The following is a 13,973-nucleotide window of genomic DNA, read 5'->3' as shown; positions in this document are numbered from 1 at the left end:
AACTTTTAGGAGGCTTGGGGCAAAGTTTGGTGGGTCCCTTATTAAAATCCATAACAAATCACCAAATTTACATCTCAAAACCCATCTCTTGCATGTAACTGCAACTGACTAGCTTGCACAAAATTTAAATACATCTGCTGAAAAGAAAGATCTTATCATCTAAACTAAGTACAGCAAGTTTTACCACCTTACAACTATGTACCAATATAATGCCTACGGAAAGTCTTTCTTTCTATGCTTAGCATATGAAAATTCTTTAAACTGTATTGTCTTCAAAACACTGCTCTCTACATCCAAAATCTACCGAGCATTTAGTCTTTCATGGGTCATTGTGGTTTTCAGATAATACTTTATCAGCTTCAATTTATTAAAGAACCTCTCACCTGAACAACTAGTGGCCATCAAGTTCAAATATATTCTAAGAACTTCATCAACACTTGGAAAAGTATTAGTAAGTTCTTTGTCATGGATTAAAAGTGCCTTGGGATGGTGTGTGACATGACCTGAGCTTATTAAAAAGGTTACAAACTTTAAAATTTCATCAACAAACACATCATCATCATTATTTAATGTCTGTCTTCCATGCTGACTTGGGTTGGACAGTTTGACATGAAGCTGGCCAGCCAAGAAGCTGTTCAGACTCCAATCACTAAAATTACAGAGGAAAACTGATGAGTTTCTCAGCTTCAGTTCTTGTCTCCACATAGTAAACTACACAAGTTGACTATGACTTTGAACTTGTCATGTGTTTTTGTTAAGCAGCACATAACTAAATTGACAGTGAAAATTCCACTTGTGACTTTTTTCTTGCAAAAAGAACAACTTCTTCTGAGGATGATGTTGGATTTGTATCATGTTTGATTTTTATCTTTGTCCTACATGTTATTGCTTTGTAATCTATATTTTCAAACATGTTCTAGGCATCCAATTCCAACTCTTTCATACCTTTCCTTAAATGATTTCAGAAAGTTCTCCAGAGAATCAGTTAGATTCACTAATCAGTCCTTGAAAAGTTTTGTTTTTGCTGATAAATCATAGTGTTACTGTGAAACCACTATCATCAACTATTCACTGGGTACTCACTGTTAAGCCTACATGAGCATCCTGGCTCTACACAAGGCTTTGGGGGCATTATTTGATACTTTATTTGACACTAGACACAGCTGAATGAAATGCTGAAGTTCTGGCAATTTGTCCAATGACTGCAACACTGGAGGAGTACACACACACACACACGCACACACACACACACACACACACACACAGAAATATGCTGGGGCAATAGGGGGGCCTCTTTAAGGTCAGGCTAAATAACCACAGGTTTTTTAGAACCAAACAAAAGTGCAATGTTACAACATTAGGCAGCTATGTATTACTTTTAAGAAAGGAATGAACACTGTCTGAAATCAACTGGAAACTTCTGGAACAACCTGAGCCATACTGAATGAAAGTAAGCATTGTAAGCTTTACTTGGCCAAAGGAGAATAATTCTAATACAAGGTCACATAATCTGGGTGCCTCAAAAAGCAAATTATTTAATCACAGTTCTCATGACAGAAAATTCATTTTGGCAATGTGATCATCCCCCTTTCAGACTCGAGAATGGAAAACAGGCACATCTTACATTATTCCATGGAAAACAACTGCTCTTTCCCTCTTAGTAAATGTAACCTTTCAATACCTTTCTCATTCAACTTTTTATCACCACTGAGAGAAACAAGACTCTATTTTCACCTCCAGCATAAAATAGACTATGTATTTGGGGCCAGCTTGTCTAGTTGCCAATATTGCCAAATGCAATAGTGGGTGTGAAACCTTCAGTAACTTTCTGACTGGCTATATGCCATAACCAGGAATATACTGCTTGATAATATAAAAGTGTGTGTGTCTATTGTATGTGTGTTTAGATTCCTCACAGGCAAAGAACAAAGATATAGAATCTACTTGGATGGCAATATTGATGAGGTAGGGTGTGTGGGTATACTGTTACCAGAGAAATAAGTGAATAAAGGGATCTAGGTAATAAGAGTGTGCAACAGGATAATTATGCTTAGTCTAGTCTTGGAAAATACGACAGTAGCTATTATTTCTGCTTATGCTCATCACCCAGGACGACCAGATGAACAAAAGGATCAATTTTATGATACCTCTGCACACTACCTCAATGACAAATGACAGTAACCTTGTCTTCATGGCTAGTGACCCCAATGGACATGTTGAGCAGCATCCTGATGGCTTCTAATAGATTTAGTACCTGAAATGAGGAGGGAACAAAGCTATTGGTGTTTTGTGATGCAAATAACCTAATGATCTGCAACACTAATTTCAGGAAATCAACCAGTCACCTGATCAGTTATCAATCTGGTGGCCGCACAAGCTGGATTGACTACATTCTACCAGAAAATGTGGATAGACAGATGCTTATAAATGCAAAGTCCTTCTGGGTGAAGAATGTACTCTCCTAGTTGTTAGTTATTCCAGATTTATGTTCAGAAGAACTCAGAGAAACAAACCAGGCTGGAAATGGAAGATTTGGAAGCCTAAAGATCCATTGAATAGTCAGAAATTTAGAGGCATACTAATTGAAGCATTTAACATGAAGGAAGAAAAGATAGTGATGTATAACACAGAGGACAACTGGAAGTTACTAAGGGCTACAGACCAAATTTGTGATGGTTGGTGCAAAGTTCCTACCAGGCTAATTATGACACAGTGATGGAGAAGTCAAGTAGTTGGAAAGAGGCTTGGAAGGATTGGTAGAATGGAGGTAGCAGAAAATTATATTGGGAGCTAGAAGAGAAACTAGATGACAGATATATTTAGCAAGAGGAGAGACAGAAAAAAGGTTTGCCACTGTCTTGCAGCATTGTAAGACAGTCTGTCAGAGAAAATTGTAATATTGGATTGATGATGGTACACTTTCACTTAGTAATTCTGAAAAGAATCAGGCATAGAAGTGCTACTAAATGTGGACATAACAGAGGGACAAGCTATCAGAGTTGACAGCCATTTGATAGATAAAGCAATTAAGGATATGTGGTGTGGGATATGGCCTAGTAACCTGTATAGCTATTCAGGTTGTATCATACCCAACAACTAGTGTAGCAACATTATAGTCAGCTATTACAAAGGTAAGGGAGATGCTGTAGACAGAAGTAATTAGAGGTGTCAGTTGCAGGACCAGGTCAAGAAAGTTTGCCTAGATGAAGTGCAGCTTAGTTTTGTGCCAGGGAGAAAGAAGCACTACTGGTGCTTTCTTCCTAGTAAAGCAACTACAAGAGAAGCATTTAGCTAAATATAAACCACTGTACTTGCCATTTGTCAACAGGGAGAAAACCTTTGACAGGGTTTCACACTTCCTCATCTAGTGGTCACTGTGGAAGCTAGGAGTAGATTAATGGTCATTGAGTACCATTCAAGCTATGTACCATGATGTTGTCAATAAAGTGAGAGTTAACAATGAGTAGTGATGAATTTAGTATGCAGGTAAGAATTGATCAAGGCTCAGTTCTCTGCCCCCTCGTATTTATCTTCTACCTCCAAACCATAACAGTGGAGTTTAGGACCGGTTGTTCATGGGAGCTCGTCTATGCTGATGATGTTATGGGGATAATAGTAATAATGGTACACCCTTCCCACGTAACAAGTGGTATGTGCTAGTCACTATAAATAGGTGACATCGGTTGGTATAGGGAGAGAGTTCAAAGTAGACATTCATAGATTAGTCATGTCTTTACTGGTCTAACAACTATACTGCTATACCAAAATAGGCATTATAACAATCTGACATTTAAGGATTACAACAGTGGTGACAAATTAACAAACTCACAAGGAGTTACAAAACTCAGAAAAGTTTTTTGTGTGAATTCTATGAAAAAAAAAATCATTAAGTTATTGAAAATTTGTTGGCCAGTTTGCTCGAGTTGCAAAAACAGTAACAACAAGAAGAACAGCAGAAGCAACAACAACAACAATTACTATTACAACAATAAATGCTGCAATTAATGAAGGGTAAGTTGGCAGAAAATGTTAAAAGTATGTTCTCGCCAGATTATGTTGTGAACTTGATAACAGAGTTTAAGTATAAACCAGATGAAGGAGTTACCTTCAAGGCTTACTATAGAAGATATGAACAAATCTTAAGTAAAGAGTGCAAAGATTGGGATAATGGTATGAGAATGCATTTAATCTTAAGAAAGCTGGCAGCCAGGAACATGAGTGTTATAGCAATTGCGTACTCCTGAGAAAACCTTCTGGCATAAACTTTAAAGATATAATAGACATAGTGTGTAAAATCTTTGTTCAATACATGTTGGAAATGTTTGAACCTAGAAAAGGACAATGAGGCAGATTACATCACATATGCTGGTAGAGTTAACAAGGAATGTGAAAAGTTCAAGCTGGACGAATTAACGTCAGATATGTTCAAGTGCCTGATATTTACTCAGGGACTAACTGCAGAGACAGATACAAAAGTAAGAACATTCTTGTTAAGCTGGAACAAAACCAAGCTGTAACCCTACAATAAGTGTCAGAAGAGTGTGAAAGAATAGTAAATTTAAGACAAGACAGAGAAAAATTGAGCACAAAGATTGCTTCCAAGTGAAACAAGTGTGGAATAGGCAGAATAGAAATCAAGTGTGTACTAAAATACTGTACAAACAGGACAAAAATCCAAAGACAAACCCTTGTTTTGCATGTGGAAGTCTACACCTGAGAAAAAACTACCCATTTAAGGAAGTGGAATGCTTCCGACATGGAAAAATTGGACATTTAGAAGCGCACTGTAAAACCAAGATGACAAAACGTTAGAACAAAGAAAAAAGAATAAACAAGATGTCGTTGAAAGAAAATAGTAATGTAATGAAGAGGAAATTTGTAAATGTCAAATTTGAAGCGAAAAGAGTAAAAATGCAGTTAGGCACTGGAAGGGATATTATCATTGTAAATGAAGAAACTTGGAAGTATGTCAGTAAGCTGAAATTAATTAGATGTACAAAAGTTGCACATGGTGTTACGGGCTAAAGATTATATTTTGTCAGTGAATTTGTGTGTAATGTAACTATGTGACCAAATGAAAAAGGCAAAAATATATGTGCTAAAAAAATACAGTTAATCTGTTCGGCACAGAGTGGATGGAGTAGGAATATAGTCAGTTCAGTCAAAGGTTCAAATGAAGCTGATGGAACGAAACGAATAGTAAAACATTTATTTCCAGATGTTTGCCCAGAGGAACTGGGCTGCTGCATGAAAACAAGCAAAAATTGCAGTGAAACAAGGTGCATCACCTGTATTTAAGCGACAACAGAATGTACCATTCGTGGCAAAATTACCCATGATAAAATGTGAACCTTGGCCAAAAGTAGATGATCTGTGGACAAGACTACACATCAATTTTGCTGGTCCTTTAAATGGTTCATCCTATTTAGTGGTAGTTGATAGTTTCTCTAAATGGCCAGAAATTTGTAAGTGTAAAAAAAAAAAACAACTTCCTTAACTGCAACAAACTTTTTACACGAGCTGTTTGCAAGATTTGGCATCCCAAACAAGACAGTGTCTGACAATGGAACGCAATTGGTGTCTTTTGAATTGAAAAAGTTCTGTAAAATGTAACTATGGTGTCATACCATCCCAGATCTAATGGACAAGCAGAACACTTTGTCAATAGAGCACTTAGAAAGTCGAATAAGGAAGTCATGGATGAGGTAGCTCTACAACAATTCTTAAGAGTATACCGTGTGACACCAAATCCAAATACACCTGCAGAGCTGATGTTTGTGAGGAAAGTAAAATCAGTTTTCGATAAATTGCTACCTGGCAAGAAAATAAAAATTGAAATGGAAAATACAGTAAGATTTTTCAAAATGGGTAAAAAATTATTTGTGAGAGCATATAAGAACGGAAAACAGAGTTGGGAAGATGGTGTGATTACCAAACATGTAGGAAAAATGGTATACTTGGTAAAAACCAAAAAAGGCATATACAAGAGACATGAACCAACTGAAAAAAGATTTGTTGAGAGCAAACCCAAGAGAATGGAAGAACCAATGGAATGGTTATATGATACTTTTCAAGCACTAATGCCACTACAGGTGATTGAACCCAGACACACAAGTGTAAGGAAAAAAATGTGCAAAGTTCCTGGAAATGGATGCCAAATGAAAAAATAATATTAAATGTGTAACTATGAAAAAAAAACCCTCAAAAGAAGGGAGGTGGGGTGCTGTAGAAATTATTGCTATTTAAAGAAATAAAATTACACTCCCTCAGAAAATAAGAAGACTTAAAAAAGGGAGATGTTATGGGGGTAATAGTAATAATGGTACACCCCTCCCACGTGTTTAGTGGTATGTGCTAGTCACTATAAATAGGTCAATATAGGAAGATATTAAGAAGTAGACGGTCATAGATTAGTCGTGTTTTTACTGGCCTAACAACTACACTGCTATACCAAAGTAGGTGTTATAACAGTTCGACATTTAAGGATTACAACAGATGACCTTGTTCATATTAGCTGAAGCTATAGTAGAATTAGAAAAGGAATTCCTGATGTGAAAGCAAAACTTGGAATGAAAGGGCCTTAAATAATACAGCAAAGACTGAAATCCTAGTAAGTAGGAAAGCAAACAACCTACTAAGCCCTTGAGGAAAATGGCCCTGCTAAGATATTGGTCAAATCAGACAGGGAGCAGTGCCTGATATTTCTCAATCATCATACTTCTGAGTAGAAAAAAAAAACAGCTTTTGAGGCAAACATAGGTCGCATTTGACAGTGATCACTGGAGTGCTAAACTGTAGTTATGCCTATATGTAACACGCACGCACACACACACATACACACACACAGCCTGACCCAACCAAAGTAGAGATTTGAATACCTTCTCACACAATTTTTTTGTCTCTTTTTTTTTTTTTTTTTTTTTTTATCTCAGAACTTTACATAGAATGATACAGAAAAATTTACAATCCTGAAAATAAATTTACTTTCAATTTTTCAATTTTTTAATGTTTCCTCACCTCCCAGGCTTTCAGAATACCCACCTCACCCTCATACCAACATATTAGATAGTTTTGAAATTAATTACTTATTTCCTCATGTGGATGCAGATAAGATAGCATAGGCAAATCGCTGAAAAAAAATATTTTTCCAAAATTTCTAGTTTTATAAATCACAACCTCACTCAGCTATTGAAATAACAATATTCACTGTCTGTGCATAGGTACCTTTTGAACTAGTAGATGAAGTAAAAGAGGTCTCATTGTGGTTGTTTAACGTACAAGAAATAACAGCCAAAGGTCTGGAAAATAACTTTTTCCAAAATTACCATTTTTATATCATCTCCCCCTCTGCTTTTTGGAATAATCACACCCGCCCCACATAAATTTGGAGTGCATTAGCACACTTGTCCCCATTTGCTCCAACCAGTCTAACTGAAATATTTGGTAAATTTTCTGCCCACCCCTCCACCTGTTATATTAGTGAGAAAACAATAAAGTTTGCATTTGTATAATTGTTGTTTCTTCTCTATGAACGAAAATGAAAACACTATTTAAACCTTCAGGTCAAAACATTATTTTTCTTAATAATCTGCACAGGTTTTTATAGACTTGCAACTTGCTCTTGACTAAAAACATCTAATACTTGGCTCATTTCTTAGACTTCAATTGTAACTCAGGATACATTATAGTACTATTTCTCAAAGAGGGAAAAGCTAACTCCAGTGTATTGTTGGGATTGAAAAGGAAATGAATAAATCTCCCTATTCACAAGATCATTTAAAATATTTAAAACTCACTTATTCTACACCATGTCAATGAAGTGATTCACATGGTAATTAAGGTGTTTGTCAAGAATGTAAATATTTAGATCCCTTTTACCTCCAACCAGTTGAAATATATTTGCTGTATACTTCGTTCTGACTAACATCATTTAATTTATCTTCTGCTGCTTTATTGACATTTCCCTCCTTTGTTTTGGGTTTCTCAGGGGCATTTTTATATAATTTACTTTTTGTTAATTTATAAAATTTACATTTTTACAATAGTTAAAAATTTTTTGGGGAAAAATTTTTTTTTTTGTCATTTATACTTTTTGAGTTTTGTCTCAATAACAATTAGTTTTTGGCTGTAAAAAGAGTAGACTGATGGTGGGGAAAATGCAGGCTCAGAAAGAAGTTATATTCGTAATCAACCGGATCTAAAAATGTACAGGACAAGAGGGAGTGGAAGCTTAAAAATATAGCAGCTTAAATTGGAATTGAAATAACAAAAAAGTTTTTAGCTTCATTCAAATGTAAAAGTATAACACCCTTTTTAGATTCTAACTCCTCCTATCCTCCTATGATGAAATTTGGAATTTATATTTATGAAATAAAATCTGGTGGATGAAGAAGTATTTATATATGTTAGACTTATAGTCTGCTTTTCAATATTTGAAAATGCTCAGATGCCTTCCTCATGTTTTTCCAACTAATTTCTTCCATCTGAATTCAAAGTATTTATTAAATTCAAATTCTAACTTTAGCTACAATATTTTTAAACTTTCACTTCATGTCTTGTACTTTTTCAGGCTCAGTTATCATCCTCCAACTTCTACATTTTGCTGCTAGTAAAAGGTTGTTTGTGTGTTTTACAAAGATGTAACTTTCATTTCAGGGATTTTTCTACTGACTTTAGAAATAAAATCTGTAATTTGTAATTAGTTTTCTCCATGAAGATTGTCTATGTATGCCAATTAATTGCTTTACTTTACATGCTTTTCATTTTGTAAATATTAAATTTTAAAAATCACATTCAAAGTCTTTTGTTTGAAATTTAAAGATATGTGTTGAATTTACTGACACTTCTGTCAATATCAACCTGAGCAAAATAGTTGGTATCACTACTGGTAGTGAAAAGTTTAATGTTTTAACAGTTAGTAATATATATGTATATATATAACTTTATACTTTTCAGTGTATCTATAAACGGACATGATGTACACACATCTAAAGGGGTAAAGACCCCCTTCGGTCATGAATGACCATGGGTTTGCACATAGAAAGTTACCCTCTGAGGCACAAGTCTGGGTAAGCTTGTTTATGGAAGACCAGCAGTTGCCCATGCATACCAGCCTTCCCTCTCTTTACCACCAATGTTATCCAAGGGGAAGGCAAATGCTGATATAGCTTGGCACCAGTGACATTGCAACTCATTTCTATAGCTGAGTGAACTGGAGCAATGTGAAATAAAGTATCTTGCTCAAGATCACAACACACAGCCTGATCCAAGAATTAAATGAACTACCTCATGATTGTGAGCCCAATGCTCTAACCACTGAGCCATGTGCCTTCATCCCTCTAACACATTTGTTTGTCTCTTGTCATCTACCTGTCTGTCAACCATGTTGCTGTTACCCTTTTATTACTCATACCTCTGGTGCTTATGCCCCAATTGCTTATCTCTCAACCATTCTCCTCTTCTCACCCTCATTGTACCTTCATCTCACTGTACATTCCTTCTAGTATAACTAGAGATGCCTATCTGACCTTCTCTTGAACACTCCATCCATCCCTCTCTCATCCATATTACTCTAGCTCTCTCATAATCTTGAGGTATATACTTAAGGAACTTTTTCAGAGCTGTTTATTTTCCCTACATTCTACCTATACTCCTCATGGGTTGTTTGGTATTGACATTCATCATTCACTCATCATATATCCACCTCTTGCTATCCATCACTCTCTCATGCTCATCCTCTCTAGTACTCGTCATTGTCATGTATTTTATGCTTTCTGCAGTGTAATGATGACACTACACCAAAAGTCCATTTGATTAAACACAACTTCTCCTGTTGGATGGAACCATAGTGTTACTTTGTTCTGACTTTCTCATAGTGTTTTCTGGGGGTGATTTGCAATTACATCCCAATTGGATGGCCTCTGGCTCACAAAGAGCTTATCTGTTCCTCAACAGGTGTTCTTAATCCTGCTGGGTGTCCAAACACCTTTCTCATGAGAGTAGCATGCTAATCAAGTGGGAGACTTGTTTAGTTGCTGACCACTCAACCATAGAACAAGTAATCCCAGTTTACATGGTTCCAGTAGCAGGTCACATTAGCCTGTGATGAGATCTCTGACCTGACTAGTATTGGTGTCTCAAAAAATGCACCCAATACACTCTGTAAAGTGGTTGGCATTTGAAAGCATATCCAGACATAGAAACCAAGCAAAAAAATACATAGGCAACTCTTTTTATCAAACAACTTGGCCACTCCTGTTATATATCTATGCCTTGGTCTTTAACCACTTGTATATGCTAAGTTACCATCTCTCTTGCCTATTTGGTGCTCTCTCATCTCTCAGTTTTTTTCTGCTATTTACTGTACCTTTCTATCATACCATACAAAATACCTCCTCTACCTTCATTCATACCTTACTACTTTTTGTTATTGTGCGTGTGTGTATGTATACACACACAAACATACATACATCTATCTACTTACCTACCTACCAACCAACCAACCAGCCATTAGATGTTATACATCACTGGTCAAAATACGTTTCTAATTCTTTCCTGATTGTGTCATTCTTTTCCATCTTGACCTAAATCATTAACCCTTTCGTTACTATATTTCTGACCAAAATACACCCCTCATGAGTTTCAATTAAATTCTAAAATAATCATGAATTTAGACTAGTCTCACTAAACAGGGTTCTTAATCAATTCTATTGCATAATTTTTGTCTCAAAGTTCTCCACGTACTGGGGTACTGCTAGTGTCTCTCACATGTAAATATTGGTTCAGCTTCACGAATTGTACTCGTTCATAATACTGAAAATATATTCATCGCCAAAAGGTTCCTGATTGCTCCAGTAATTTGTTATTCTGGGTAACTGTCTAATACCCATAGTAATATTTATGGCAAAAAATGCCCGTATTTCATCTACAGTTGCAGGAAACCACAAGCTATCTTTTTTTTCCGGTTTGTTTACATTCTGCGTAACGGTTTGTTTCCGCAGTAATCATTTCAAACAAGCATGAAAAAGAAGTCTAAAGGTTTCTCTTCCTGAGAAAGACTATGGGTAGACCCTGTCTCCTCAGAAAAATTGTTAATAAAAATATTTTAAAAATCTTTTTCTGGTGTAAAATCATCCTCGCTGTCGCCGTCGCTGCTTTCAGAATTGCTACTTTCAGTTTCAGATACAGAAATATCTGATTCATTATCGTTCACCACGTGCTTTTGTAGCTCATTCATTCTTTTCTTCGATATCTCCATATCTTCTGTTGAAAAACCTTCAAATTCAGAATCACTGCTTGATAGCATGAAACTCCTCTCCATCTTCAAAGTTGAAAAAAATTAACGCCGCAAAAAAATGTGGAGAAAAATCTTCCAAAATTCACTGAGTTCAAATATCACACCAAACAATGTCGGAGACAATAACTCAACTGTTTGCAAAGTGAAATCAGGTGTTTTAACGAATGTACTAATGAGATTTGGGTTCAAATATACATTTAAATAACAATGAGTACTCTCGGCCGGCTATGGCCGGGTTGGTCTTATGAACCAAAAAATTTTACGGCCGGGTTAGTAACAAAAGGGTTAAACAATATTGTCATTATCATGGAGGCTATCTAAGTGGCCTTTTCCACTCAGCAACTGCATGGATCCACCTGTTGTCTGTGAATCTTGTAACATGTCTGGCCCAGTGGAACTTGTGCTTTTGATATTTTGCAATCATGTTGTTCACTCCACATTGTTTTCAAAATTATCTCATTTTGGATATGCCCTCATAATGATATTCGTAGCATAGATCTTTCCATAGCCTTTTGTACCATAGCCACGTGATGTTCCTTCCTGTTTGTAATAGCCCACATCTCACTTATGTGTAAGAGTGAAGGATGGTACTATTGTAGAGTCTGGTATATCTGGTCTTCTTCAGCTTTGCTTTGGACACATCCTTTATTAGGCTAAATGTCTTCGTTATTCTTGTTGAGATTTCAGCATCCATGTCGCAGTGCATATTCACTGTTTGCCCTAAGAATATGTACTCCTTTACCTTCTCAATTTCATACCTCTATTCCAAAATTATTCAGTTGCGTGATAGGTTTCCAGACTGCATGTATTTTGTTTTCACACAATTTAAAGGCCTGCTGCTGAGCTATGGGTTCTGCTCTGTCAGCATTGTCTGCAGCAGATCTATGGTTTTGGTGATGAGTACGATGTTGTCTGCAAATTGGAGGTGTATTAGTAACTTGTTGGTGATGTTCACACCACCTGTTCTGTAAATGTCTCTGATGACCAATTTTAGACATGCAGTGAGGTGCTTTGGAGAGATGGTATCTCCTTGTTTGACACCCTTCAGCGTGATATCAGTGGTGCATCCAGGGTTATTATCCCTGAGCAGTTTGGTGTATTGTACCTTGATACCTTACATTCTCTTCTCTGATTGTTCCCATGTGTGGTATGCTGTCATGTGACCACTATTTTTATGTACATGCACACATGTGAATGTGTTCGAGAAACCCAGTAAAGTCAAAACATTACATTTCTACAGTTCTTTGTATTTTAAAACTTATTATAATACCTATATAATCATCAGAAAATTATCATTTATTTTGTTATTTGTCTCTTGATCAAGCCAATGTATGAACACTTCAACACAACATATCAAAATCTGAATTTGAGAAAATATTGCAAATGGAAGCAATTCTGTAACCAGGGAAACTGAACAGTTTTTTTTTCATGTGACATAGCAGAGTATCTATATAGATAAAGATGAGAATGTGTGTCTGTGAGTCTGTCTGTGTGAATCCCTAAAACTTGAGAACTACACAACCAATTTCATTCAAATTTTACACATGCCTTACTTACAGTCCAGGTAATGTTATAGGCCAAAAAAATTTTTAACTTCTTGCCTAGTGCGAGCCCAGTGCAATATTACATCTCCACTATTGCAGTAGTACGTGTCAAAAGTGAAACAATAACATCTCTCTATTCTAATGTCAGACAGTTTCACTTTAATAGTTTCTCTTTAATACTAAAACTATTAAAGTGAAACTATCTCACATATGTACATTAACTATAAAAACATTGTCTGGTAACATATAAAATATAAACTGAAGCTAAAACTTATTAAAATATTCTTATTGTTTCTTCAACTTACCGGAGAAGGACTTGTCTGGGCATTGCTATTACAGACAAATTAACAATTCGACTCGAAAGATAAACACAAACCACCTCGTACTGACTGCAAAACTCCTGCTAAATTAGCCAGAAACACACACACACACACACACACACACACACACACACGCACGCACGCACGCCCGCGCGCGTCCATTTCATATATCTTCTTTCAATTTTTGCTCTCTGCAAATAAAATTTTTATGGATACAACTGCTTACAAAAATAGGGATTAATATATAATTTCTTTCTATGTTCATAATTAAATCAATGTTTTCATGATTAGACAGAGGTCCAATAAATAGCTCTCACAAACAGACTACGTACAAATTCGTTCTTCAGGAGTTTTCAAACTACATAATAGGCAGAATTGACAGATTAAGACAGTAGGGTGTTTTGAGGGAGATTTGGCTGCTATTTCTACCAGGTCTAGCTACCATGTAGAGGTCTGATCTTAATTTTCATTCACATATTTGCATTTCAAAAATTAAACACAATCTTTTCCATAAATCAACTATCCTAAAAATTTTATACAATGACATTTTCTATGTATGTGTGTGTACCTTAAAAGATGTCAATCATCATGACATACACCTTTACTCACTCACTCTATCTCTCTTTCTCACCCCCTTTCTCTCTTACATACACACGTGCGAGCACGCATGCACACACGCACACATGTCCATTTCATATATCTTCTTTCAATTTCTGCTCTCTGCAAATAACATTTTTACGGATACAACTGCTAACAAAAATAGGGATTAATGTATAATTTCTTTCTATGTTCATAATTAAATCAATGTTTTAA

General features: G+C 35.9%; 1 protein-coding gene across 6 annotated transcripts in view; it reads left to right on the top strand.

Annotated features, from left to right (window-relative positions):
- The window catches only part of LOC106881212 (condensin-2 complex subunit G2), a 241,358-nt gene that overhangs the window by 174,042 nt on the left and 53,343 nt on the right, over positions 1 to 13,973 (top strand). The gene's annotated exons all lie outside the window — the stretch shown is intronic.

Source organism: Octopus bimaculoides, chromosome 4, assembly GCF_046866305.1.
Source record: "Octopus bimaculoides isolate indiv1 chromosome 4, ASM4686630v1, whole genome shotgun sequence".
NCBI classification, from domain to species: domain Eukaryota; kingdom Metazoa; phylum Mollusca; class Cephalopoda; order Octopoda; family Octopodidae; genus Octopus; species Octopus bimaculoides.
This window is presented reverse-complemented; position numbering and strand designations above follow the sequence as displayed.